The sequence below is a fragment of the Microcebus murinus genome, chromosome 4 (genome assembly GCF_040939455.1).
Source record: "Microcebus murinus isolate Inina chromosome 4, M.murinus_Inina_mat1.0, whole genome shotgun sequence".
In the NCBI taxonomy this organism is placed as follows: Eukaryota; Metazoa; Chordata; class Mammalia; order Primates; family Cheirogaleidae; genus Microcebus; species Microcebus murinus.
This window is the reverse complement of record NC_134107.1, coordinates 46633996-46660331: the sequence shown is the minus strand read 5'-3', so window position 1 is coordinate 46660331 and position 26336 is coordinate 46633996.

The following is a 26336-nucleotide window of genomic DNA, read 5'->3' as shown; positions in this document are numbered from 1 at the left end:
GGCTAAAGCTCGCCTGCTGTGATTGGCTGAGACTTAGCCACTTGTTACAAAAAAAATGCACCCCTAAATTAGGCTGTCAATCGGTTTACTTCTAAGTTAGTCGCAGTTCATTATGTAGGGACTCAAGGTACACAGGGACCCTCAGGCCAAATTTAGTTTAATTTAACAATTAAATTGTAAGTTGGGGATGGCTGTATATTATAGAGTGTTGCGAGGACTCAACGAGATTGCCTGAAATAGGAAAGGGGCGGCGGCACTTTGCTGAGCATTCAGCATCCACAGCCTCGCGTATCCCTACCACAAACCTGCAAGGCAGGTCCCCACAGTCCCATTTTATAGATGAGCATGTTGCTTCAGAGTCCAGAACTGAGATCAACCCGATACTGTAGGATTGCAAAGTCCTTGCTCTTTCTAGTGTTCTCGGCAGGTTAGTCCTGACATGGGGCAGTTTCTTACTCCAATAAGGCTGGGATTAAAAATTAAAAACATATTTTTGGGCCTGGAGCAGAACTTGGCATTTTATCATGTTTCCATCATATTGGGTGCAGTCATAGAAAACAGCAAAATCCTCCTTCTTAAAAGTCCAAGAATTGGGCGCCAAAAAGATGACTGCAGAGTTTTTTCCATTCACACACACGTACACACACACATACTCACACCCCTACCCTCAGAGTTTTTTCCGGAGGACGCTGAAAAATTGCTTTTCACAAAAGTGGATTAACAGCCCAGGACTCTTCTGGAGAGCAGCTCAGAGGAACTGTCTAGTTTCGAGTGGAGGCCACTCTCACTTCCCCGTCATCAGTGGAATGCTGGCTGGGCTGATGGTAGGAGTTACTCAGGGGTTATTGACGATGAATGCAACTCCCCAAATGTGCAAACTCATATGTGCCAGGCTCCAACTAGGGAGTTCACAGTCTGCTGGGAAAGACAGACATAAAAACAGTAAGTATTTACAACACATAAACCATGAAATTATAACAGAGAGTAACAAGGGCAAGCACAAAGTCCCCAGATGACTTGTAGATGGTAGGACCTGTGTTTTGGAGGCTCAAGGAAGATTTGCTGAAAAAAGTATCAATTAGTCTGGGTTTTGAAGGATGAATAGGAGTTTTTGTTATTGTTCATTTTTTAAGGAACTGCCCTAAAAATGTATGTGGCACATACTTTTAGTGATTTTAGTGATTTGTTTTACTGTCCAGAGAGTAGAGAGGAGAAAGCAGAGGAAGGAGACTTATGTGTACTGTATACATGCTATCTGCCAGGCTATAGTGGACACCTTGCACATGTTTGCACTTTTTAATTCACGTGATAACCATGTGACATGTAGTTTTCAAAGGTAGGAAACTTAGGATCAAAAACGGTAAATTGAGTAATTTACCCAAAGCCACATAGCTAGCAAATGTTGGGCCCAGAAATCCATCCCAGTTCTTATGTTTCTGGCTCCCTGGCTCTTTCCCTGCTGCTGGCTTCTGTAGCACACAGGAAGTGTATGTTAATGGAGTTCACTTGCGGCACAACATGCACTTTTTGAGTTAGAATGATGCTAACTCATTAGAAATAGATATAGCAATTGATCTTATTCAGAATCAACCCTTACAAAATCCCCTCATCTGTTCATAGCAACTTCAAGTCTCCAAAGCACTGTTCTATCCAACCATTCCTCAGCCCAGTCCTGCACCATGGGCAGGGAGGTTCCTTGTCTAGTAAATCAGGGGCAGAGCCAGGACAGAGTCTCCATCTCTTGGTTCCTACGCCAGTGCTCTGCATAGCACCACGTTGCTCATATCTCATCCCTTTCACATCTCTGGTGCTGTAAGGAAGGACCCTGAAGCACTGCAGACCCTGGGTGCCTTCTGCGTCCTCCTTAACATAAAACACCACTTAGCACAGGATTGACACTGAGCATATTCCTTTCTACAAATGGGTGTGGTTTGAATTCCTGTGCTGACCACTCCTTGCTCATGTAACCTTGGGCCATACTACCCAACCCTTCAGAGTTTAAGTCATCTGAGAAGTGGGGCCTGGAGCTGAAGAAGTCCTCCCTTATAAGAACTTTATACAAAATAATTGGGGCATGTTTCTTTGTACACAAAATGCCTACTACTTACCAGGTACTCATTTCCCTTTTCTTTCCTTTATCTTTTGGAGAGCCATGACACAGGGTCAACCTCACTCCATCAGAGACCTAGGCATCCCTACAAAATGAGGCCTTTTGTTTCCTTGTGCAGTACTTATCCACATATTGGAAAGTCTGGATCCAGAGTCACAGAGCAGATCCATGATTTTCAAACTGGGTTCAAAGAAGCTCTGAGGTCCTGGGAGGTAGTTCAAGGATGGAGGACATCAGTGATTAGGCTGTCGGGCCACAACCACCCAATTCAACAAAAGCAGAATCTCTTTCATGTGCTTTGTATGTTGGGCTTTCAAGTAGTATTTCATTTTAAGGGCGAGATCAAGTATTGAAAATAGAAAGTTGCAAACCTCTGTTAGAGAGTAATAGAGAGTCTGACACTGGTTCTTTGCATCTCAAACCAGGTCGCTTTCTCCCTCGTGTTCCTTCCTGTCTGCTCTTCCTAAGGGCAAAAGTCCAGCTCCCACCCTCCTTGCCACCTCTACCCTGACCTGGAGACCAGCCCCAAGGAGAAAGATGAGCTAACAAGGGCCCAGAAAAGCTACTGCGTACTTGGGCTTTCAATTGTTAAATGATGTCTTTTGTCTTAAACCGGCTGTGTAGTCTTGTTGGCTGATGTGGGCTAGAGACAAGGAAAAAAGGTGAGGACAGAGAAAAGTATTGAGAATGAGTGAGTAACTGTAGGAAGAGAAATAATATCTTCTTCCAGGAGGCTCCTCTTCCTCTCTGACACCAGAGAGGTGAGAAATATAGTGAGGTGGAAAATACAGACTTCAGACCCAAGTAGAGCTGAGTTCAAGTTCTGAGCCTGCCAGATGTGCAGCTGCGTAATCTTGAGCAAGCCATTAACTCCCTCACTTCCTCATCTACAGAATGGGAAGAGTATTGCTCTCCCAGAATTAGTGTGAGTGTATAGTGTGTGTGTGTGTGTGTGTGTGTGTGTAGAAAGAATATGTGAGATATTGAATGGAAAACAATTGGTGCCTACTAGCTGTCACTGAATAAACATCAGTCCCCTTTCTCCATCCAGCTACCATATTTTCCAGGCCATACATTGGGACATTGGGTCATGGTAAAGATTGAATGAAATGATGTCAATCAAATTCTTAATGTAGCTCCTGGTACACAGTAGGTGTTTAATAAGTGTTATCTTCTCCATACACACCCCTCCTCTGCACAGCATGTTTGCAGCCACATCTATCCTGATTGCCCCATGCCTGGGTTACTAACTTAGCCCCCTACTGGGGTCCCCTGTCCCAAAGGTCTGTTCAATCTCCCTGGCATGTGCAGTCACCCCAGTCTTCCCCAAAACAAATGAGCAAAGCAAGACAAATGGCAAAGCTCCACTAACAAGAAGTTATTCAGTTCCAGCATTATCTGATTTAAGTATCCCTTTATGTTTCAGACTAATCCATGAAGTTAGTGTTAGAAGCCCTGCCTTTTTCTTATAAGGATGATCTTGAGACTCAAAGAAGTAAGCAGTTTCCTAAGGCTCTTCACCTCAGTGGGGGCGTAGCTGAGCTTTGAGATCCCGTCAGGTCTGTCTGCAGCCAAAGAATCTTGTGCAATGCCACCCTGCTCCCCAACATGGGCAGGCTGGGCACTGAGGCTGGAGTGGCCCAGATTCTTTCTCTGGTTCACCACTGGCTCCTGGAACACCAAACTGTCTTGTTCTCTGAAAATGAGAAGAATCCTTTCCCTCCTTACCTCACATGTCTGCACCTAGGTTTCAATTTCAAATTGTCCATATGCTCTCTTTTCTCCTTTGCCAGAGCTGTTCCCTCCCCCATGACCACCTCCATCATTGCCCTATGTCTATCTGGTTAAGAATTAAGCCCCAATATTGCACTCAATTGTCACTCAGCTTCTCCAGAAAGCCTCCCTAGATGGCTCCAGGCAGCATCCAGTGCTCTCTCCTCTAGGTTTGCAGAGCCCTGTGTCTAAACCACAACCATGACCCTTTTCTTGGCATATACATTTGATTGCAGGACTGTCTCCTAACAGACTGGGAGCTCTCATGTGCCTCATTTATCTTCATCTATCACAGAATAGTTGTTCAGATAATACTTATGGAATGAATGTATTAATGAATTAATGGAGGGTGAGAGCAAGGAAGGGAGGGAGAGCATCAGTGAATGAGTTCAGGGTTTTGTTAGGTTCTGGCTTTAGAGTCCATGACCTAGGAACAAGTCACTCTTGCAGTTCTTTCACCGCTGACTTTGTGCCTCCACAGGGGTCAATGGCCCCATGTTCACAGCATCTCATCCCTACACCATACAATCTGGGTCTGATCCTGGGATTTGGCCTTGAAACTTGGCCCCAAGACTCTGTGATAGTTATCTGCCCTGCCACCAATCCCCACCAGGACCTGGGCCTTCTATTCCTGGTCAACCTGTCCCAGGCCAAGGAGTTCCATTCCTCTCCCCAGCTCCTGACCTCTCCCTCCCACCTGCTGCCTTGGCTAGTGACAGGGACTTCTTCATGTCCATCAGCAGCCTCTCAGATTATGACTGCCAGCATGGTTGCTCCATTGCTGTGTCCCATCCATACCTGCAAGGTCAGCCTTCTCACTGTAACTGGGAGAGGGCTGCATCCTCATGTGCTAGGCTTTACCTGACATCAGGAGTCCCCAAAGTCAGCTCCTCCCCCTGGGTCAGATGCCCTGACACATGCCCCAGACCAGTGTCTGATCCCTTCCTGCCTGCCAGTGAGAATATGGACATGCCTAGCTGAATCCTGAGATAGGATGGGAGAAGGCAGCCAGGCTTGGAGATCACATCCTGTGAAGGTCTGGCCTGCAGGTGGGCACATATGGTGGGTGTTCAAGTTTGACCAGGCCATGGAAAATAAAAGATTGCACATGGTACAAACCTTAGGCTGCGTGTCTTTGGATGACTCATTTTACCTCTCTGTGCCAAAGGGTTTTCATCTGCAAATTGGAGATCAGAACACATAATCCCTACTTCACAGGATTGTTGTGAGGAGTAAATTAGATGCTGCATATCAACCTCAGTGCTTGGTGAATGGTGAGCCCTCAATAAATGTGAGCCTTTCCCCACGTCACCATGACTGTTGTCTTTGCTGCTGTTGTTGCTATTGCCATTAAGAAGGGTGCGCTGCATGCCCAGGTACATCTTCTGTGCTTCATCTTTTCCTCGAACTGTTCATTAATATTCTGAAGACTAAGTCAGGAGGCAGTAGCAACACACCAGGCTTAAAATTAATCAAGTTCCCGTCAGTCCAAATGAACTTTTCTCACCGATTCTCAGATCTTCTGCATCTTGCTACTGGGTGCATTTTTCCTACATAATGAAGTTTGGGCAGCACTGGCTGGCCACTGCCAGCTCCTGCCTGGTCCCCAAGTGTGACCTCCACGCAGTCACAGCTGTTCTCAGGCACTGCGCTGTGAGGCCACCCCCCCAACCCCCCGTCGTCTGGCTGCCTTCTCATTCAGGGTGATGCAACCCCAGCAGATTAACATGATGTCCTTTTAATTCTGCATCCAAGACACATGTCACTTTCCTTCAACACATTTGGAAGGAGGGCAAGTTCTACTTTGTAAGGACCATCACTTATTTTGAACTGGAAGAAAATAATTTATTTGGTCAAAAGTTGTTGTGCTTTTCCATTAAGGGCATATATTTGCCTTTTGTGATGGGAAATGAAGCCTCTTATCCTACATCGTCTGATCACCAAAGTCTTTCCAGCATAGGAGTTTCTTCCTCAGTTTATTTTAATAAATGAATCCGACAACTAAGAAAACAGGTTCAAAAATTAAACATACCAAGGTGAAAGGCAGAGGCATCTGTGTTAGCAGGGGTCTCCTATCTTGGGTGTTTCTGTAAAAATTATAAAAATGGCCCTTGTCTGAGTGGAAATCGATTTAAATTCTTTCTATCATGGAAAGACACATTGTGGAGTCTCCTTCTAAGATCGATGCCTTGGCTCTCGACTCAGAAACCCTGTCAAAGTTTGTAGTGCCACCCAACACCAAACTAAGCGTTTCCCAGCATTGATTTCTAGCTCCCAGCCTGGGCTGTCTGGTCTGGCACCCCAGCCTGGGGACACTTCTTAGAGGCTGAGGTCTTGTCAGTGGCAAACTGAAAACTTCACTACTTGAATGAAACCTGGAAATCTCAGGTGTGTACCACCCTCTTTCCACCCCTTCCTAACATTTTCAACAGATGCTAAATTCTTGGGGCTGGAAGGGGTGGGTTCTGGGCCGCATCTTGCAGGCTATGTGAATGATGAGCTTGCAGGCTATGTGAATGGTGAGCTTGAACACCAAAGAAAACTGTTTCAGACATGCAACCATTCTCAATATGACTCAAACCTGCCACCAAACAGAAGAGAGAGGTTAAGTAACTTGCTCAGAAGCATGCAGCTGGTAACTAGCAAAACCAGATTTTGAATCCAGGTTTGTACCACTTTCAAATTCTGCCTTTCCCGGATGTTACTACCAGGAAAGCAGGCTTAGTGCTGCAGAGATCCTGGTAGATATCTGTTTTCCCTGAAGCAGTGAACTTTGCAGGCTACCACCAGACACCTGCCATCTGCTCATTTCTGGAGGGCATTTTCAAATGCCAAGCATCCCACTGGGTGACCTTAGTGTCCTAAATTTTTCTTGTCACTCGAGCACCCACTTGCAAAGTAAAGCCGGACCCCGACCCCCATATTGGACAGACCCTATAGGAAGTTTACTTAAAAGCCTTAGAAGCGAGGACAGAAAATGGAAAAGCAGTAAGGTAGAGGTAAGTTTGCATCCCAGGGAGGGAGCAACATGGCTCATACCTCCTGCACTGGCTGGGGTTTGCATTTGTGTTTAATAACAACTTTGATCTCTCTGCCAGCGGCAGCGGTCATTGAGAAATCCTGACATAAAGAAGGTATCTGGGAGATAAAGTTCTGCAAGCGATGATTACTAGCACTTAAGTTCTCTTTTTGTTGAAAGGAAGAATCCCAGATTGAACAGTGCATTGAATGATATGACAAGCAAGTACTTGATCCCTGTCCAGCTGGAGGGGGGATTGTACCCATCAGCAGCTTTTTAGCTAAGGATGTCTTTATATTTCCCTTCTTTGTCTGGGCCTCTCTAGTTCCTCCTTTTACTTCATGTCAGCACTATATAGTAGGTATGCCAAGTGGTTTTGAAATTTAAATTACAGTCTCTTTTTCAGATGTTATTGGAAAGAACATGTAATTTATAACCACGTGTTAGGAGTACAGGATGTTCATGGTCCACTGCCAATTTTTCTTTTGTAAAGTTAATAAAACTTTCATAAAACACTTATACACTTGTATATTTCATGGTAAAGATTTTTTTTTATCTCATAGGCTAATGTAAAGATTTATTAAAACCATTTTTTTGTTAAGAGGAGTGTCAATAGTTTGCAGCTGAGTGTAATTTTGAATCCGTGGAAGATGACGGTCTGATGGAAAATGACAGTAACAGCTTTGTTGATTTAGCACTAAAAATAAAGGAGCCTTTCAAACGAGAGAATGCTCTAATATCCAGAGTGGGCTAGGACGTACTCAGGCCAATGGAGGCAAGCTGGAGGAGCCGGCCACCAGCACTCCAGCCCCTGGCAAGAGCAAAGCAGGGCTGGATGGAGCCCAGGTGGGAGGGTGAGCAGAGCCCCACGGGTTAGCCGGAAGGAAGGCTCTGGCCGGGGAGGGAGGGGCCCAGAGGAGTGTCTGGGGCCCGCATTTACTTCTTGTGGCAGACAGCTCTGGGATCTGCCTGCCCCCACGGGCACGCTTAGCCCTTCTGGCACACCTCCCATGCCCCCCGTCCACCACCTCTACCAATCTGCATCTACCCCAAACTGGTCCCTTTTGGAGGATCACTTCAAGGAAGCTCATTTAACTTTTTTCTGGGTCTTTGTAAACCCAAGCATACTTATTTTTTTGCAGCTGGCAGATGGGTGTACTCTCCTGGGTGGAGTTGAGGATTGGGGTCAGATTCAATGATTTGAAGGAGTGAATAGACCTCTCTGAGCTTCTGTTTTCTTCTCCAGGAAATGCAGCGATATCTCCTACCGCCAGGCCCCTTTCTGAGAGCAGTCTGAGGCGATGCATATCCATGGGCTTGGCAGCCTGCAGGCAGCGGATGTGGGAGCTCTTCACCTTCCAGGCTGGATCCGAGGTTCCTTAGACCGGACCATGAGCAGATAGCATCCTGCTTGAAGGAAGACCCTCATGCCCTCAAATATTGAAGCAGGCTGAATTTACAAACAGATTAAGAAATTAAAAGCAAATGAAGAGGAAGGGATGATTTTTAACTGTGAGCTATAGATCTTTGTACTAGCAAGTCCTATGATCTCTGTTTTATAGATGATGAAAGTGGGACTAAGAAAGGTGAAGTAATCAGCTCAAGATCACAAAACTAGTGTGACAACCAGGTTTCAAGCCTGAGTCATGCTAACTCCAAAGCTTCCCTTTTTTCCACTCCAGAATGTCAGAAGCAACAAATACTCTTGAGTTGTTCCTACCGGCTAAGCACCATGCTATGCACGCTGCAAGCATTCTCTCCGTCAACCCTCACGCCACTTCTGCAAAATCACGATTATCACTGCACACAGGTGAGCAGTGCAGAAAGGGCTGCACAGTTCAATTCAAAGTGAGTGCCCCCCAGCTGTCCTGGCTGACACAGAGGAGGGGTGGAGTGTACTCCTGATGAATGGGCTGTGAGCACTTTTCCTAGGAGAGGGCAGGAAGCTCTGAGCTCTGCCTGGCCTCTTCGACAGTTGAGGGTTGGTCCATGGGTTTGACTTAGGGATTGGGTGGCTGATAGTCTCATTTCTCCCCATGGGTCTCTGTGCCAGCTGGCCTCTTTTCCTCTCATTTTTCCTTGTCTCTCCCTGCCACTGTCTTCTGTGTTCCATTCTCAACCAAGTAGGCACTCCCTGTGGCAGCATTTCTCCTGGTGACCATCTCTGGCACCAGAGAGGCAAAGGCCAGCCACATTCCTGGCATAGGGTTGCTGTTTCCTTTGCGGACCCTCCTCTAGCCACCCCCTCACCCCAGGCACTGACAAACTCCTATTCCTTGCAGAGGCTCTGCCTAAATGTCACGTCTGCAGACCTTTCATGACCCCTGTGACCAGATCAGGACATCTCTGTGTGCACTTTCACTTCATCTTGTGTTTTCCCATCACTTTTTGCAACTGTAATTGAGTGATTCTTTGCAAAACAATTTGTTTGCTACCTAAGTTGCCTGCTACACTGGACACTCTGGGAGGGAAGGGGAAATGTGTCTTACCCATTGCTGTATCTCCCACGCCCAGCATGATACAGGGTTACTTGTCCCAACAACCTCTCCAGTGGCCAAACGTTCCTCTCCTTCCAGACAGAAGCCTAGATGGCCTCCTGACCTCATGCAGTTATCCAATTTGTAACTGTGCTCTGGTCACCTATGCAAGTGTCACAGAGTCTAGTTAGGGGAGATTCTGGTGACAGTCTTCACCTTTAGGCTTCTGAGGTCAAGATGCAAACTCCCACGTGGTGAGGGGTGAGGGAAGATAGTCCCCAGCCTAGCCTGCTTCCACATCTCAACAACTCTGAAAAGTGGAGGCATAAGGAGCTCTGGGTCACAAGAGAAAATGTAGCAGAGAAATTGGGACCCCAGGACAAGAAGTCCCAGAGAAACCCCTGCACCATCTCTGTCAGTGTCTGTAGGAGAAAAGATAGCAGTTGGGACCAATGAACACATTTCTCAGCCCGGAGCACAGCCTGGAGTGTGTCTGTAGAAGTTTGGATGACATAGGTCTCCTCCTCATCAGCTCTGGGGGAGGGCTGTGTCCAACTGAGCAAGCCATTTCTAAATAGGTGGGTGTGCCATTGCCACTGCTATTGCTTTTCCAGCTCTTATTGTTTCTAGATGAGACAAGTATTGTCCAGCAGAAGTTGCTGGCTCTAGAGCAGGAGGGTGCAGGCTTGAGTACTGACATCAGGGCTGGAGCCCGGGCCACGCACTGAGCCTCCTTAGCAATGCTCATGGTGCTACCAGGCAACGCCCCTCTAGCAGCATCAGACACCTCCTCCCAAAGTTGTCTGTCACAAGGAAATCTTGGCAGGGCTGGAAGATCTGCCCCTTACCCAGCTATCTAGCTGGATATAGTTTCACAGAGTGGTCCAGAGTTCAGGTTCTGCAGTCAGACCCTCAGCTTGTTAACTTTGGGGAAATTACTTAGCATCTCTATGCCTCCGGGGTAGTTATTATCAGGGCTGGTTTCATAGGCAAGTGACCTGTGCATCTCCACAGGGCCCCATGCTCAGAAGGGCCCTGAGATTGGTTCTGTTCTTACCATCTTGAAATTCTCAATAATTTTTTTAAAACAAGGAGCCCTGTCTTTTCACTTTGCACTGGGCCTTGCAAATCATCCAGCTGGTCCTTCTAATCAAATAAATATTTATTACACGAGTATCTACTCAGGGTGAGGAACAATGAGATAAAGCAGATGTATGTGTACCTGGCACACATCAAAGGCCTGCCATTAAATGACATTATTATTATTGTCTCCTGGGTTATCTATCAAGTACTTGATACCTCTCCAAACTTCTGGCAGGTGATTGGTGAGAGAGGACAGCACTAGGCTTCCAAAACAGCCACTGGCAGGGACCCTTTAATCCTTGAATGGGAGTCAGACTGAGTAAAGAACCAAGACCTTGGCTGACTTCATGCACATTTCTCCAGGAAGCCCACAGGGGGTAAGGCAGGTAGATGACCCAGTTGACAGGCTAACCTGGAGTCAAGTTCACACTTTCCTCTTCTTGATGTCTAATCCCCAGTAGCAATGCCACTCTGCTATCCCCAGGGTTTACCATTTCTGTTGAGTCATGCCAGTCAAAACCTGGGACTGGTTATGCTTCCAAGCTAGGTACGTGCAAGGTAAGATATACAGGCAGCAGAAAAGTTGGCTTCACTCTTCATGCACTCGGTGGATGAACTAGCATGGGCCCATCTCTATCCAGGCCTCTCTGACCACCTCTGCTTCCTCTAGCAGGTATAGTCATGGCCCCTGTTGACATTTTCCCTTACTCTTCCCATCTCTCCCCAACTCATTCCCTAACCTCTGCCTTAATCCAAATGCTGGAATGCCTTTGTCCATGTGGTTCTGAGAATATTATCATGATCCTCCACCCTTTGATGTGTCCTTTAGAGAACCAAACCCCCTTCCTGAAAGGAGGCATTTTCTACTATGACCAAAATGTATTTTTTAACTACTTTCTTTATTCACAACAGCTGGCAGCATGGCACAGCCCCTAAAGTTTCTCATGCAACCCCAGATATTCTTTAATGAGGGGGGGGGGCAGGAGAAGCAGGTGGTCTCTCTAACTGTAGGGCATCTGAGGAGCCAGGGAGGCATAGCAGGTATCCACAGAGCACGGCTCCGAAAAAGGGTCTCTGAAATGCAGCCCAGTGGCTCTTTCCTCCTGCTGCGTGATGTTGTCTCTATTGAAACATTCTCCTTCCCCAAACAGTGAGTACAACACAATCCCATTGAATGCATTGCCAATGATAAACTATGTACGGACAAATAACAACAGTGACAAAACTGCGTACAGAGACAAGGCAGTCTGTGTCGGGGAAGAAAGAGAAAAATAAATGAAATTAACAGTGGGAGACAAAAACAGAGGAAAACCCAGCAATTAGATTAATCATAGACTTCCAGGAAATTGGCCCAAATTTCTTTAAAATCTTGTTGATTGTTATTCAGATTGAAGGGTTCCCTGCAAGATTAGCCAGAGCCCACCAAGCTTGCATACCAATCTGCCGCATCCCACAGGCGAGCTGCTCAGATCCCAGGCCTGTGTCCCTGTGACAACGGATCACCTGTGCAGGGGTGAGGTCCAGTCGACAGAGCCCAGGACTAGGGGTAGAAGGTGGCACCTCTAGTCCAGGCTCTTAGTTAACTCACTTTGGGACTTTGAACAAATCATATATAACTTTCTGGGCCTCAGTTTCCACATCTGTTAAGTAGGCAATTCTACTCACCTTTCTCAAATCAATGGGGCTTGGGAGGTTGAAGAGGAGAATATAGACATGGAAATGCCTTGGACAAGTGAAAGTGCTATGCAAGCATAACATAGCTACTGGAGTATTTTTAGGGTCAGAAAGAAAGTAGAATATTGTTCAAGGTTCAAATATCCCCCCTGCAAGCAGTGGGGTACAGAAAATGCAGTGTGGTACTAAACCTAGTCAGTTGCTAGAAAAATGTTCCAAAGCCTTCAGATTCAGTAAAACTTTCAGTACATCTTTACCCAAATAATCCTCCCTCTTTTATGATCTGCATTTAAAAGAAAATTGAATGACCTATCTCTGGATTTATTAATGCTTAAATCATTAGTGTCTTGGCTCCAGAATGCTCCTGGGTTGCCAGAGGGATGTCAGAGCTTTCAAATGCCTGGAAGTCGCCCCTCACCCAGGGTGAAATAATCCAAGCATAAAATGGTTTGGGTTTGGTTTGAAGGATTGAATGCCTGAGTTCCTCTTAGAAACTGAACTCTTCAAATATGACCATTTTTGGCTCAAGGTTAAAAAAAAAACAGTTATTGGCTGTCTACAAGGTGCTAGGCTCTATGCGAAGTACTTTACATGCATTATTTAACTTAATCCTTACAACAACCCAATGTGGTAAGTTCTATTAATATTCCTATTTCAAGGATGTAAAAAGCAGGACACCCTTCAAGTATTATGGAAAAGATTTTGACCAATTTCTCTCTTGGCTTCTGTCTTTGAATATTTGAATCACATGAGAAGAATAAATAATCTGAGGGCTGAAGTGGACCACAACAACCATCCAGTATTGCATTTCCCCAAATATGTCTCTGCTGGATTTACTAGGTGTCATTAACATTTGGGCATCAAATAAGCTTGAGGGAAAAAAAAAGTAGGCTTCTTTGCTGCAAGACTTCTCAAAGATCTGAAATGAATGCTCATGGTGACTCTCAAAGGAGATGATGCTGCAATGCTCTTTAAACTTACTTGGTGATGGAAGGTCTTTTTCTGAAGGATCCTAATATTCTTCAGAAAATCATTTTTAAAATGGTGATTTAGATCACCACATTCTTTTATAAAGGAAGACACCAAGGCCCAGCCAGGGAAAACGACTTGCCCTCAAGTCCCCGGGTAGAGACAGCAACCTAGATGTCCTGAGTCCAGGCCTAGGCAGGGTTCCATGTTTCACTACAACAGAGGAAGGTGTGGCGAGAGGGCCAGTGTGGGCCCTCCACAGAATCAAGCCACCAGGACCACACCTAGGATCACAGATCACAAATCACACATTTACAGAATCAATTGCTCATGAGTACTTTAAGCTGGGAGGGTTTTATTTTAATAAAATATTTTGTGCTTGAAGGAGCTGATTTATTCAGGATTCTCCATAGAAACAGAACCAATAGGATGTGGGAGGAGAGAAATTGTGAGAGAGATTTTCAGGAGCTCATGAGACTAAGGATTTGGCTGGCAAGTCCAAGACCTTCAGGATAGACGAGCAGGCTGGAGAACTGGGAAGAGATGATATTACAGTCTTGCATCCAGGCAGTCTGGCTGTAGAATTTCTTCTTCCTCAGGTGAACTCAGTTTGTTTTCTCTTAAGGCCTTCAACTGATTGGACAAAGCTCACCATGTGATAGAGGGTAGTCTGCTCTACTCAAAGCCTATTTGTTTAAATGTTAATCTCATCTAAAAATTGCCTTCACAGAAATATCTAGGCTGGTGTTTGACCATATATCTGGGTATTATGGCCTAGCCAAATCCACAAATAAAATTAACTAGCCCAGTGGCCATGTTCCTTGCTGCCCTTAAAATGCCAGTGACATCTCTCTACATTTTCATCCTCATCCACAGAATGTGAGAGGCACACCCAGAAATCGTTCACTGCTCTGGGCTTCAAGCTGCACCTGCTGTGGTCTCAGTGGTACCATGGAGGTGCCTTGTGAGTTTCCACATCAGTGACTGAAGCTAAAGGCAGGGCCAAGGGAGGAGGGCTGAGCTGGATATATTCAAGGATTTCTACCATGTTCTCCTCCTTCAATCAGAATAATGCCATTTATAGCTGTTATATATGATACTTCCATTTAAACTGATGCTAAAACCTGTTGGGAATTCTCTTGGGCTCCTCCAGCAGCTTCCTGCTCAAAGTGCATTCTCAGGAGCAGCAGTATCAGCTCCACAGAAGATCTGGTTAAAAATGTAGAATCTGAGGTTCAAGCCTAGACCTATTGAATCAGAATCTGCATTTTATCAAGATCCCCGGGTGATGGAGCACTTCTCTAGACCTCAAGCTCTTAAAGGACAGAGCAGCACAGTGCCAGACACAAGGTAGGAAATTGAGAATTAATCTTTTCCCTAAATGAGCACCTGACTTTGAAAGCTGATGCCTAGAGGGGTAAAAGGTGACACAATTAATCAGTAGAACATTAATTAAATCTTATCAGCAGAAAATAAGATTCTCAGATCATGCATGTGTTCTTTGTACAGGAATATGCCTCCTCTCTGAAGAACCCAAATAATGACCAGAAAATTCTTAAGTCTCCAGTCTGATCATTCCAGAAACCAAGATGTTTCAATTGAACCATTCAAGTGTTTCATGTTTATGGAGGAATTCCTTACAAGGAGTTTTGTCTAGCAAACAAAATCACTTGGCCAGAATAAGCAGACACCCCTGGGAGGTCCCCTGGCGTGGATGAAAACGGAACTATATATTTACCTGCAGTTATATCCAAGCTGAAATAAAAATTCTCTCCTGTGCAATCTTGAGCCCCACTGCTCTTTCTGCAAGGATGTGAGAAATTCTGAGCAGATGATCAGTCAAGGAGTTAATTTGCTGCTGTGCTAAACTGCTCGCACTGAGGCTGTCATGGGGGAGAAAGGGAAGCAAGTGCAGAAATCTTTGATCCTCAGTTCAGCCAACTTCTTCCAGAAAGTTGAATGGGAGATCAAACATGAACAGCAGTGCGGGCTCTGGACTCTGTCCATGGCTATAGGAATCCGATATTACAATAATCATCCAACTTCGACAGAATTCATCCCAGGAAGCTTGCCAAGAAAAAGGCTTGACTGAGAAGAGGGCTGAAGCCATCACAAATGAGGGAGAGGGAGAGAGGGTTTTGAACGTCCTTGGGTTGTCCTCACTGGAATATTCCTTCTGTGAATCCTGCCCTTACGCAGCCAGCATCTCTTACAGAACCCAAAAGAAATGAAGATGAAGGGGAATGATCACCTGCATTTCTAGACTCAGCTAAAAGTTTAAGGGCCTGGTCTTGGTTTTTCTGTGCTAAAGGAGTCACACAATCTCAGCCCAGGGGGTGGCCTTGCTGTTCAAACAGCACTATGTAAAGTGGGTCACTCCGACACTTCTGTTCAGATCACACGTGATATTCACCATGAAGACCCTCATTTGTCCTGTGGTGGGGTCTATGTGCTCTGGGATTCAGGACTGATTGTCACCACCTCCTCATCCCATTTTCACTCCAAGAATCCTGGTCCTAAGTGACGCTCAACGGCGACTTGATCAAAGTCCAGCAAATCCTGCAAGTGGACTCACAGCTACTACAGATGCAGAAGCTCATTACAGTCACTGGAATATAGCCAAGTACACAGATATTTGGCAGAAAACATGGCAGATAAAGCAGCACCTCTTACAATTTTCTGAGCACCCCCACTAACATCGTGTCACTTTGGTACACTGAGACTCGCTGCATGGAGCAGATACTATGTAAAAGCTCTACCTTAAGACATAATCTCTACTCAGAGGCTTGGACTGAACCACGCTCTTCACCCCACCTAGCTCTCAAAAGTGCCGGCCACCTGCTGCGACACTGATTCTCTCTTTCTTTCCTCCCCCGCAAAAATACTTCCTCTGGCCGTGACATGTGCCTTTACAACTCTGACCTCTCATGGATGTCACCCACAACTGGGTGGGTGGGTGGATGTCACCCACCCACATGGATGTCACCCACCCAGCAGGAGGCCCCTGCTTCAGTAGTATTCTCTTCTTATTCAACCTGGCCTCAGGGACACTGTGCACCAAAGGATGAGCACAGCAGTCTTTTGAGGGAAAAATAAAGCCAAAATTCTGAGAAAATCTCCATAAAACCACAGTGTGGTATGGTTCACTGTGGAGTGAGTGAGTTCTGGGGCTGTGAATTGTGGTAAGCTACCCAGTTCACCCGTCATTAGGTGAGTTGATACAACTAATACTTACAGGTAATGAAACATAATCCCTTTTATCAAGAGGCTTAGAAACCATCAAGGAAGACAAACATTAAACATGCAATTACAGTCTGGGGGATGGTTGCTGTGACAGAGATTTCCCAAGTGCTATTGGAGCATGTTGCAGGTAACTACCACATTGAAAGACTCCGGGCAGGCACTATTCACATTTGGAGTAGCTAAGGAATCTACCGCTCTGGAGAAGCCCTTGGCATTAATTCATCTGAGCTATATAATGCCAGTGTATAGCACACAATTTTCTCTGACAGAAGTTGAGATTTTATCCTTTTACAATGAGGCTTCTTAGCCCAGCAAGGGTTCCCAAGTCTTGCAAGCCCAGTGTAGCTGCAGGATGACTCATAGAAGGCAATAACCACCCAACTTCTGAAGCAAGTGGTCTTTGCAGCACAGGCCTTAGCAGAGGGCCCATCTGGCTTTAAGGCAGAGAAAAATGTTGGTTCTGTGCTCAGACGGAGGATTAATGTTCTAGATCTGCTGACCGCAGCATCATGATCTTGGGCAATTCAAACTTTTCGATCTTCATTCTCTCCTCTGTTCAGTGGGTATTCTGATACCCTTCTCACAAAGTTTCTTGTGAAAATTAAATGAAAAATGCCTGATTATACCATGTGATACACAGCTGAAGCTTTAAAAAAATTTTTTTTTCTTTCTTCTCTTCCCTTTCCTAAACTTTGTAGATATTCTAGAATGTAGGAGTTGGAAGAGAACTTGAGATTATCTGAGTCAGGTCTTTTTCATTTTAAAGGTTTGGAAGCACAGTTTGGAATTAGTCTGATTATTAATCATTGAATCTCTCCAAACATAATATTGAGCAACTATTCTTATCTGCTTAAATTCAATCACTCTTAATATGTGAATGAGGCTTAGTTGTCCAATAGTTTTTTTCATTCATGAAACAAGGATAATAAGCCTGACCCTACAGTAATATTGCAAGGTTTAAATTAGATAATATAGGTAAAATGTCGATAGTTCTGTTAAGTTCCAACCCTTATTTAAGCCTTCCTTGAGCAAGAGGAGGTAGGGAAACTAAAGAGCTTGTACTTGTTCTATGTAATATTTTGAAAATCTAGATTATTTAGAATAGCCTAAAGTATTAAGAAATTCTGCCCTAATCCTTTGGGAATAGTAAAAGAAGTCAGAGATGGGAAATTTCTCCTTTTGCACCAGGTATTGCAAGACTGGATATCTCAGAACTAAAGAGGAGGCTGACAAGTATTTAATATCTATCCTATTTCTCCCTGCCTGCCCCAATAAGAAGAGAGAACTGATGAGAAAAGGCCACGGGTTCAGTTTGTGAAACCGCTACCTTCTGAGTCCCATGACAAGAATGTCTTGAGAGTCTATCTGTTATTAGTTTACATTTTACTTTAACTTGCTCCAGAGAGGCAGATCCATAACTACTAGTAAGATGGTTTTGTATGATAGCCTGGAATTCTTACAATTATTATTGTTGGCAAGGGTGTTCATTTTCATGGCTGGTTGCCTAATATCAGTAAACAGAAAGAAGTCTTTAATTTTAACATGTTAATATTATGATTATTTAGGGTTTTTTTTTTTTGGTACATCGTGTTACCCACCCCTTGACAAATGTCAAAATAGGAAGTAGAGTCCCTGAAGCACAGCTCTATATTAAAATCCTGTATTTGCTACTCACAAGCCATGCGATCTCGGTCACCAACCTGTTTGGGCTTCTGTTTTCTTATCTGTTGAATGAGAGGCGATCTCTCAGAAGGATTTTCAAAGGTTTAAATGAGAAACTGTCTCTGACACATCGTGGGACTAGAAATATACCCTTTCCTTCCCTCTTTTAAAAGCAGGCACTCTGGAGTGACTCTGGTGTATGTCCAGACTTACGGGGGTTGGTAGACCCCCTAAGGTAAATGGGAGGAACACGTGTAGGTTATTATTATATGTAAAGTGCTTGGCATAGCACCTGGCATATAGTAAGTTCTATGTAAGAGCTGTTTTCCTGGTTTCTTTCCTTCCTCCTTCCCTCTCTCTCTAGTTTCTTTTCTTCCACTCTCCTAGCATGGCAGAAGATCTCTTCCTGACAACACAATTCATTTGGAATCGTCAGTTTTCAGACCGTTGATCTCCTCTCAGCATCAAAAGAGTTAAGATCCTTTCAAAACCAAATGCCTGAACCACATGCCGCTCCCTTTCCTTTATAGAGGCTAAGGCCTTGATCATTTCTTAATGTAACTACTTCAGGAAATTTGTTGCGCTAATAATGTTAATATGCCTTATTTCTACACTGCTCACGCCCTGAGCTCTCAATCACTTCAAAACACAGTGATTGAAATTTTTCAAAAGTCTTTGATTTAGAAGTTGTTATGTAGAACACTAGTCAAGTATAAATATGGCAGAGTGATTTAAGGCGGTTGGAGCAATCCAAATGTTTAAGCTTGTTTCAAATAATTATCAATCTTTCTGCTCTGCGTTCTCAACTCCCCCCTTCATTTGAAGGAGTGGCCCTCGGTGAGGCCTGGAGCATGCTGTTGAGGGGGCCGAGTGCCTCTCTGTTCTGCATACTATGTTGCCTTGTCATAATCGCGTTATTGAATCCTTAATGGCTTGTGCTGCTGCTGGTGTCAGACTCAGGTCATAGAGAGAACTGGTCACGCCGGAATCAAATGCTCGCTCTATGTCTGCATCAAGCCAGGCAGACTCCAGACAAGCCACGGCTCTGAGGGTGGGCAGCCAAGGACACAGTGCCCTCGGATGGTGTCACGTCAGTCAGTCCAGATGCCCACCCACAGGGAGGCCCTGCTGAACACCTGCCTTGAAATCATGGTCTCCAGGAGGACCCAGGGGGACGCTGTCAGGGTCTGGGACACCTCGGTCCACTGCTTCTCATCTGCTCAGCTCCACTTCTTATTGTACTCCAGCTGCTCCCACCTCTACCGGTTCTGCTGGGATCCTGACCAGGTTCTCACAAGGGTTCCCTGACAGTGCTTTCTTTGCCTAGGTGCACATCACACACTCCCTCTTCCTGCCCTGGGGCTTCTCTGGTTGAAAGTGAGAAGCAACCAGGGGACCTGCTTAGCCATAGGCATGTGCAACCGGAAATGCAGGTGAGCAGATGACCAAAGGAAGACAGAAGATAAGTAAATATGTTTTCCCTTCATACTCTGAGTTGACAGTTTCAAGACCCATCTCGTGAGGCTCCTCCAGACAGCCTGTGGATGAGCATAAGTGGCTCACACCGGGTGGACCGGTTCCTGAGCATATCCTTGTAACAGCCTTCTCTCCTATGCTATTTCACTCTCTCATCCACATCCCAGCACCCTCCCTTCCTAAATCCACTACCTGCACACCACCACGTCTGCCTCAGACTCTGTTTCCAGGGGAACTCAGGAATTACCCGCACCCAGGAGGATTAGGCTCAGAAAAATCCCAGGACCAGAAAAACTGAATTGGAAAAACTAGAGCATGTGGATTCCAGAGAACAAAGGGAACGAAGCCAAGGACACCTTCGTGCAGAAGGACAAGGTGACCCAGTTGCCTGAGCACAGAATGACCATGGGGCAGATACACCTTAGCACAAAGGGTCTGCTTGACACAATTTTTTCGGCACCAAAGAACATGTGGACAGGATTGCTTCAGTGCAATCAGTTTAGATGACACAGTTACCAGATCATAAAGGACCAGGGGCGCGAGCACAGTAAAACCAACACACACAACCACCTCAGACAGAAGCATCAGGTATAGACAGCAGTTGCCTCCATGTATGTGGGCCAAGGCTGGGGGTTTGCTCAGCATGGAGAAACAGAGTCCTGGGGATCTTGGGGGGAGACTTGCCAGGCTTGTCCATGCTGTCCTGCACCCCACAGGCAGTGACACCAACCATTATCCCCACTCTTGTATGTTGGGAGCACATGAAGAAGAGCATGGATTTGGGCTCAGAAAATGGGAGTTAAGGTCCCACTTTGCTCCTTTACTGCCTGTGTGACTCGTGAAATTCACTAGAACCATTGGAGAACTACTTTCCTCCCTTATAAATAGGAAATAATAAACACGAGAGAGTGGCTATCGAAGTCCTCTGCAAAACTGCAAGATAGCAGACACGTAATGTTGATGATATTATACCATTCTGTACAAAACAGATGTTCTATGGAGGCTAACAGGAATGTGAATGTATCAGCATCATTGTCATTACTATGATTATTAAATGCTATTTGTATAACTCTAGTTTATAAAGTATCTTCACTTGATCCTGTCAGAAACCTGCCTGGCAAGTGTCATCATTTCCCTTCATTCTACAGAGGAGGAAACTGAACCTTAGACAGCGTGACTCTCCCAAGATGCTCAGGCAGTGAGCGGCAGACCCAGGGAACAGAGCAGGACTTCTGGGTCCACATCCTGTGCTGTGTTCCTACCCAGACATGCCAGAAAAGAGAGTTGGGCACCGTGGTTCCATGCTTTCCAGCTTTAATTGAAATGAAGCCAGGAGATAATAACTCCACTTAAGAAGGCTGAGATGATAGTGTTCTGTCTCCCTCTCCCCCCGGGGGCCATTCCTGGGTAGCACTCACATTATGCTGTCGCATAGAGAAGCTTCTCAGGTCTATATTTAAGTAATAAGACATGACAGGCCATGTATTTCTGGGACATTATTACATGCCTGGGGTGGTGGGGGGAGGCTGAGGCTGAGGAAATTTCTCTGAGCGTCACTGCTTTGGCTATTGTAAAGTATCATGTATAAATCAAGATGGGGCTGAGGACTAGTCAAAGAGGCAGACAGCCACTTTAGAAGACGGTGCTGGCATGGCTGTGACATCACCACCACCCAATCCCACAGCTCCTCTTTCTTGCCAAATCCCCAAGTGATTTGATAGTTTGAAACCTAAAAAGCATTCAGGTTCTAAGTCATCCTCAGGGTTCTGAAATGGCCAGGGATTGTGAATCTAGAAGGTCAATCACCCCACGGTGTCCCCCTCCAGCCAGTGCAGTGGGACCCAAGTGAATCTGGACTTAGAGTTTGTAACAGAAGGCCTCTCAGTCAACCCATACGTGCTATTGGGTAATCGCTGGATTTGCATGTTCAAGGTCTTACAGGTTGTGGTTGTGGTTTTACACTCTATTTGGGGGATAGGCCTTTGCTCTCTGCCAGGTTAAATGACTAGCAGGCATTAAAGAGGGCTGCCACACTGATCAGAAACAGACCTCTAGGCTCATCTGGAACTAGATCCCTGAGCTCTGATGTTTCAGCCAAGGTCAGACAAATCCAGGCCGCGTGCCTGGCCTCTGCGGGGCGTACTGGTGTGCGGCAACCAGCTGTGATTAGGAACAGTAATGTTTTCCAAAGACTTTGCCTTCAGGGAACTGACAATCAGGAAGAAGGTATAAATCCAATATGGGGCAATAAAAAAATACTACAATCAATCAAGTCATATTTAGCTATACCTCAATGCATGGCACAAAGTTGAGGCTCACAGTTTCTCAGACAATGCTTGCAGAAGGGATGAAAGTGCTTTAAGAACCCAAAGTGCTAAAGAAATCCAGGTGCTCTAAACCTTAATTTTTTTAGGCTGCAAAGAAAGAAAAGCGAGACTTACTTTCTCTGCTTTCCTTTCAGGGTTAGAGTGAAAATTAATATATGAAAACTGTACTGTAAGCTATAAAGCACTACCCAGTCATGAATGATATGCAATATAGCCTGTAATCACAAGTCTGACTACAGTAACAGGGATAACTCAAAGAAAGGACTGTCTTGATAGTTTGGGGGGTTCATAAACATTTCCAGCCTCCTTCCCCACTTCCAGCCATCTCCACTACCAATGACTTGTGCTTGACCTAGGCTACAAAGAGGTTTCATCTATTAATACTTTGGTAATGTCTGCCTTGTGTACTAATTTGAGTGGAATTATGGGATTTCATGTGGACCCAGAGGGGGACTGCCATGATCAATTAATGATATCTGCCTTGGACTTGGATTAGGAAAACAGCAGCATGTGTGCATTTATTTAGCCATTCTTTGTCTGGACCCTCATATCCTCTCATGTGACAGCTTTCTAACTGGTCTCCATCATCCATTGTCACCCATTCTAATGCAGTCTTGCTTCTGCACCAAAGTGGTCTCTTTCCAAAACAAAAATCTGACCAAAAACAAAAAAAATGACATTCTCCTACTGAATTCATTCAGGGATTTTCTTCTTGTTTCACAAAATGTAGCCAAATCTTCAGCAAAGTCTACAATGCCCACAGTGACTTGGTCCCTCCCCTGCTAAATCATCTCTCACCCAGAAGCCCCAGACTTGCATTCTAGACGTACCACGAGAGCACGGCCAGCTTCCTACCCAAACACACCCTGAGCAACTTACCAGCCTGAAATCTATTCATCCTTACTGAAAATGCATTTGTTTTCACCTCTGTGAAGTCTTCCTTCATCACCTTCAAGTAGAATCAATCTCTTCTCCTTTATCCCCATAGCACACCAAAAGATACAGATATCTATTATAGCATTTGTCCTGTGTAAAATGTATTTGCTTGTTTACCTCCCTCACTAGACTGTGAACTCTGTACTATAGGAGATCTTGTCTTATGTATACATCTTTGTATTTATTCTGGGCAGCGTGCCTGGCATAAATATATGCCCAATAAATATTTGAAGAATAAATAAATGAGATGTGCAATGCACTGAAGTGGGCTGCCATACATACAGCCCTTCCTATGTGGCTCCTTCCCCGTAAGTCACCAGACTTGGATCGAGTTGGATCTGGGGAGGGACTGAGCTAAGACAGCTATTCTGCAAGTTGGATAGTATCTCATGAACTGGGCTGTGAGGAGGACTCTGATAAACAGGGTTAATCAACATGCTATTCATAAACTAACAACCATGTGTTCTCTCTTCAATATCTGAACTGGAGGTATAGAAAGACAGTCAGTTAATATTACAGCAAGAGCAGAAGGTCAAAGACAAGGGGAAGACCAACTTCGTTGTCATGAGATATCAAAGGCTATGAATAAACAAAAATGAGTGAGACAAAGATAAAATTTACACAGAGGAAAAACAGGGTGGTTGGTAACAACAATAGAGTGTAAGAACTCAGCTCTGGATTCTGAGGGATGGTCTCTAGAGCAGTCTTGGCCCCTGAATAGTTTTCTGGTTTCCACATTCATTCTAGATATGCTGTCCATTACACCAAAACAGCTGAATGTTTCTGCTAAATCTAGAGGATCTATTTGGGACAGTCTAATTTCAATTATAAAGTACCTGGTTTAATAAATATGTGCAGGTAGGATTGAAAGTCCAGAGCCCTTTCTCTCCAGCAATTGGACCTCATCTGACCAATGTTGGTCAGGAACGAAGCCTACTGGCTTTGGCCTAGGGCAAGGTGCACAGCAATAGCACTGGGGGTCAGGTATTCATAGAGAGGGCCTGATGCCCAGTCTGGAATCCCAGCTTCTCCATGTGCTGAGCCCAAGCCTCACTCATGCAAACCCCTTAGATGTACAGACATTGATTTCTACCTGGAGCTTCTACCACATCATCAAATTGGCCTGAAATAGCTGAGTAGCTATTCAATTAAGTGAAAATCTGTCTTTATTAAATAAAGAGACGATATAGACTATATGTGTCCTCAAACTTTAATGGGCATACAAATCACCTGCAAATCTTGTTGAAACTCAGATTCTAATTCAGGGGATATGGGATGGCCCGACATTCCTCATTTCTAACAAGCAAGCCCCCAGGTGAGGCTATTGCTGCTGGTCTGAGGACTACACCTTGAGTAGTAATCAAAGCTCTTTGTAATCACAGGAGGAGGAAAGAGAGCTCTTTGGAGGAAGCTAAAGGACAAGAGTTCTAACTAAAGAACTTTCCACCTGTTGATAGCTGTGTGGAAAAGAATGTGATGCTTAGGTATTGTGAGAGAGACCAAGCAGAAGTTAGCTAATAATTTGTCAAATGCACATTATAGAGAGAAGTTATATAAACTTTTGTGTGGCAGGTAAACTATCACAATCGATTTTAAAACTTCTTGTTTATGAACTCCCCAAATATTTTGTCAACTATGTACCTACTTGACTCTTCTTAGATTGACAACCAAAATTTTACATCATATGTTTAAAATGTTTATTTCTTAATAAGAAGATGGAAAATGTTAAACAGTTTCTTACATAAAATGAAAAAAAAATATTGGCTAATTTAAATAAATACTTCATCAGATCTAGCAAGTAAGCTCCAGAGGACAGTGAAATTTTATTTTGTTCACTACTGTGCACCTGACAAATAATAGGTGCTTAATCAATGTTTGTTGAATGAAAGAAAGCACGCCAAATCTGAAAGCAGACATGTAAAAATTTTACCCATGAGACTTGTCTATTGTGTCTCAAAAAATTTGGTAGCCCCACAAAACATCCATTATATTTTTAAAATGATTTTTTGACCCATACTGTTTGGGTTATTCCAAATTCAGTGCATCTCAACCTTGATCAAAATACCAAAATTTTAATACTAAGTTTTATACTCAATAGAATGATAATCAAGGCAGGAAAATATAAACACTCTTATAAAAGGTAAAGTGACCTTGGTTAATTTTTTAAATAAATGCTTTTATTAAGACATCCTTAGATACCACATGGCTGCCTCTCTGATCATGGTTTGTTTCCGAATACCCATAATCTCGTTCCATTTGCCTGTCAGAACATCTTGGGGTCTGCATTAGGACCCCAAATGCCTACTGCAACTCTGAAATACCATAGGGTATTTATTTTTCATACATTCTGGGTACCACATTCTGCCCACCATCTGGAATTTCCCCTAATGTCCATTCTACCTCCATTGGGTAGACCAATCCCAGGCCCCATAAGAGCCAGCACTTTGCTACTAGGACAGGCAGGTCTTTGTGTGGTGGCAGGTGTCAACATGGGGCGATGTTGCCAGCCCTTTGACCCCAAGCAGCAGCTTCTCACTGCTCTCTGACATTTCTTATGCTCTTTAACCTCCCTTTCAGGCCATTTTACTACCTTTGGCATTCACTCTCCCCTCCACATTGGCTTTCTGAACTCTGACCCTTTGGCCAATAGACCTACAATTGGGATCTGCCTGAGCAGTCCAATTGCTGCCTCTACCCTGGATTCACTTCCAGCTGCCATCCAACTCACTTTATAATGTAGACTGCAGCTCCAGAGCTTCCTCCATGCTCTCCTCCCCTCTAGTCCTAACTCAGATCCCAGCATTTTTCCTCTGTATCCCCAGCCTTCCCGAGAGCCAGAGTTCCAGAAAGGCACCAGGAGTCCCCTGGTACCAGTCTCCTTCCAGCTCACTGCAGTGTTGTTAGAGCCAAAATCCAGCCAGTCCATCGTTGCCTTTCTTTTCCTTATTTGCAGCCCATTGCTCTGGGCAACAGGTCAGACTAAGACCCTGATGAAGTGTTCTTCTGATACAGAGAGGGAAATGGACTGAGACTGAACCTTGGCCAAACAAGAAATATTTTTGATTGTGCTTTAAAAATTTTTTTTGATACACACCATAACTCATCTGCCTAAAGGAAAGTGGTGATATTCCAGTGTCTGTTTGATAAGCACATCAGATAAGCCCACAGACCATGGGAACCAAGAGAAAATGGCACTGCGGGGTTACATGAGCCTCGGACGTGTTCCCGGACCAAACAAGTGTTATTGTGGAATGACACAGACCAGAGCTCCAAGCAGATGCTAGTCTGTCCTGTTCTCAGAGGAAAAGCCTGCTGGAAATGGAGCTTTGAGACAGGGTCAAAGCAGCAATGCTCTTTCTGGCTGGCAGCCCTCATCCTATCCTTGTCTCCACAGAATCTCACTGGGAAAAAGACAGAACCCAGAAAAATCTATGTGACTGTCTTTAGAATTAATCGTGATTGATATTTGTCCAAGGAAGTGAATGGATCCAAGAGCAAGAGAGAGATGTCTAAGCAGAAGGCTAAGTAGGATATTTCCCAAATTTGCTTTCTGTCCCATTAAAATCTCATCAGGAGATATCCTTTGG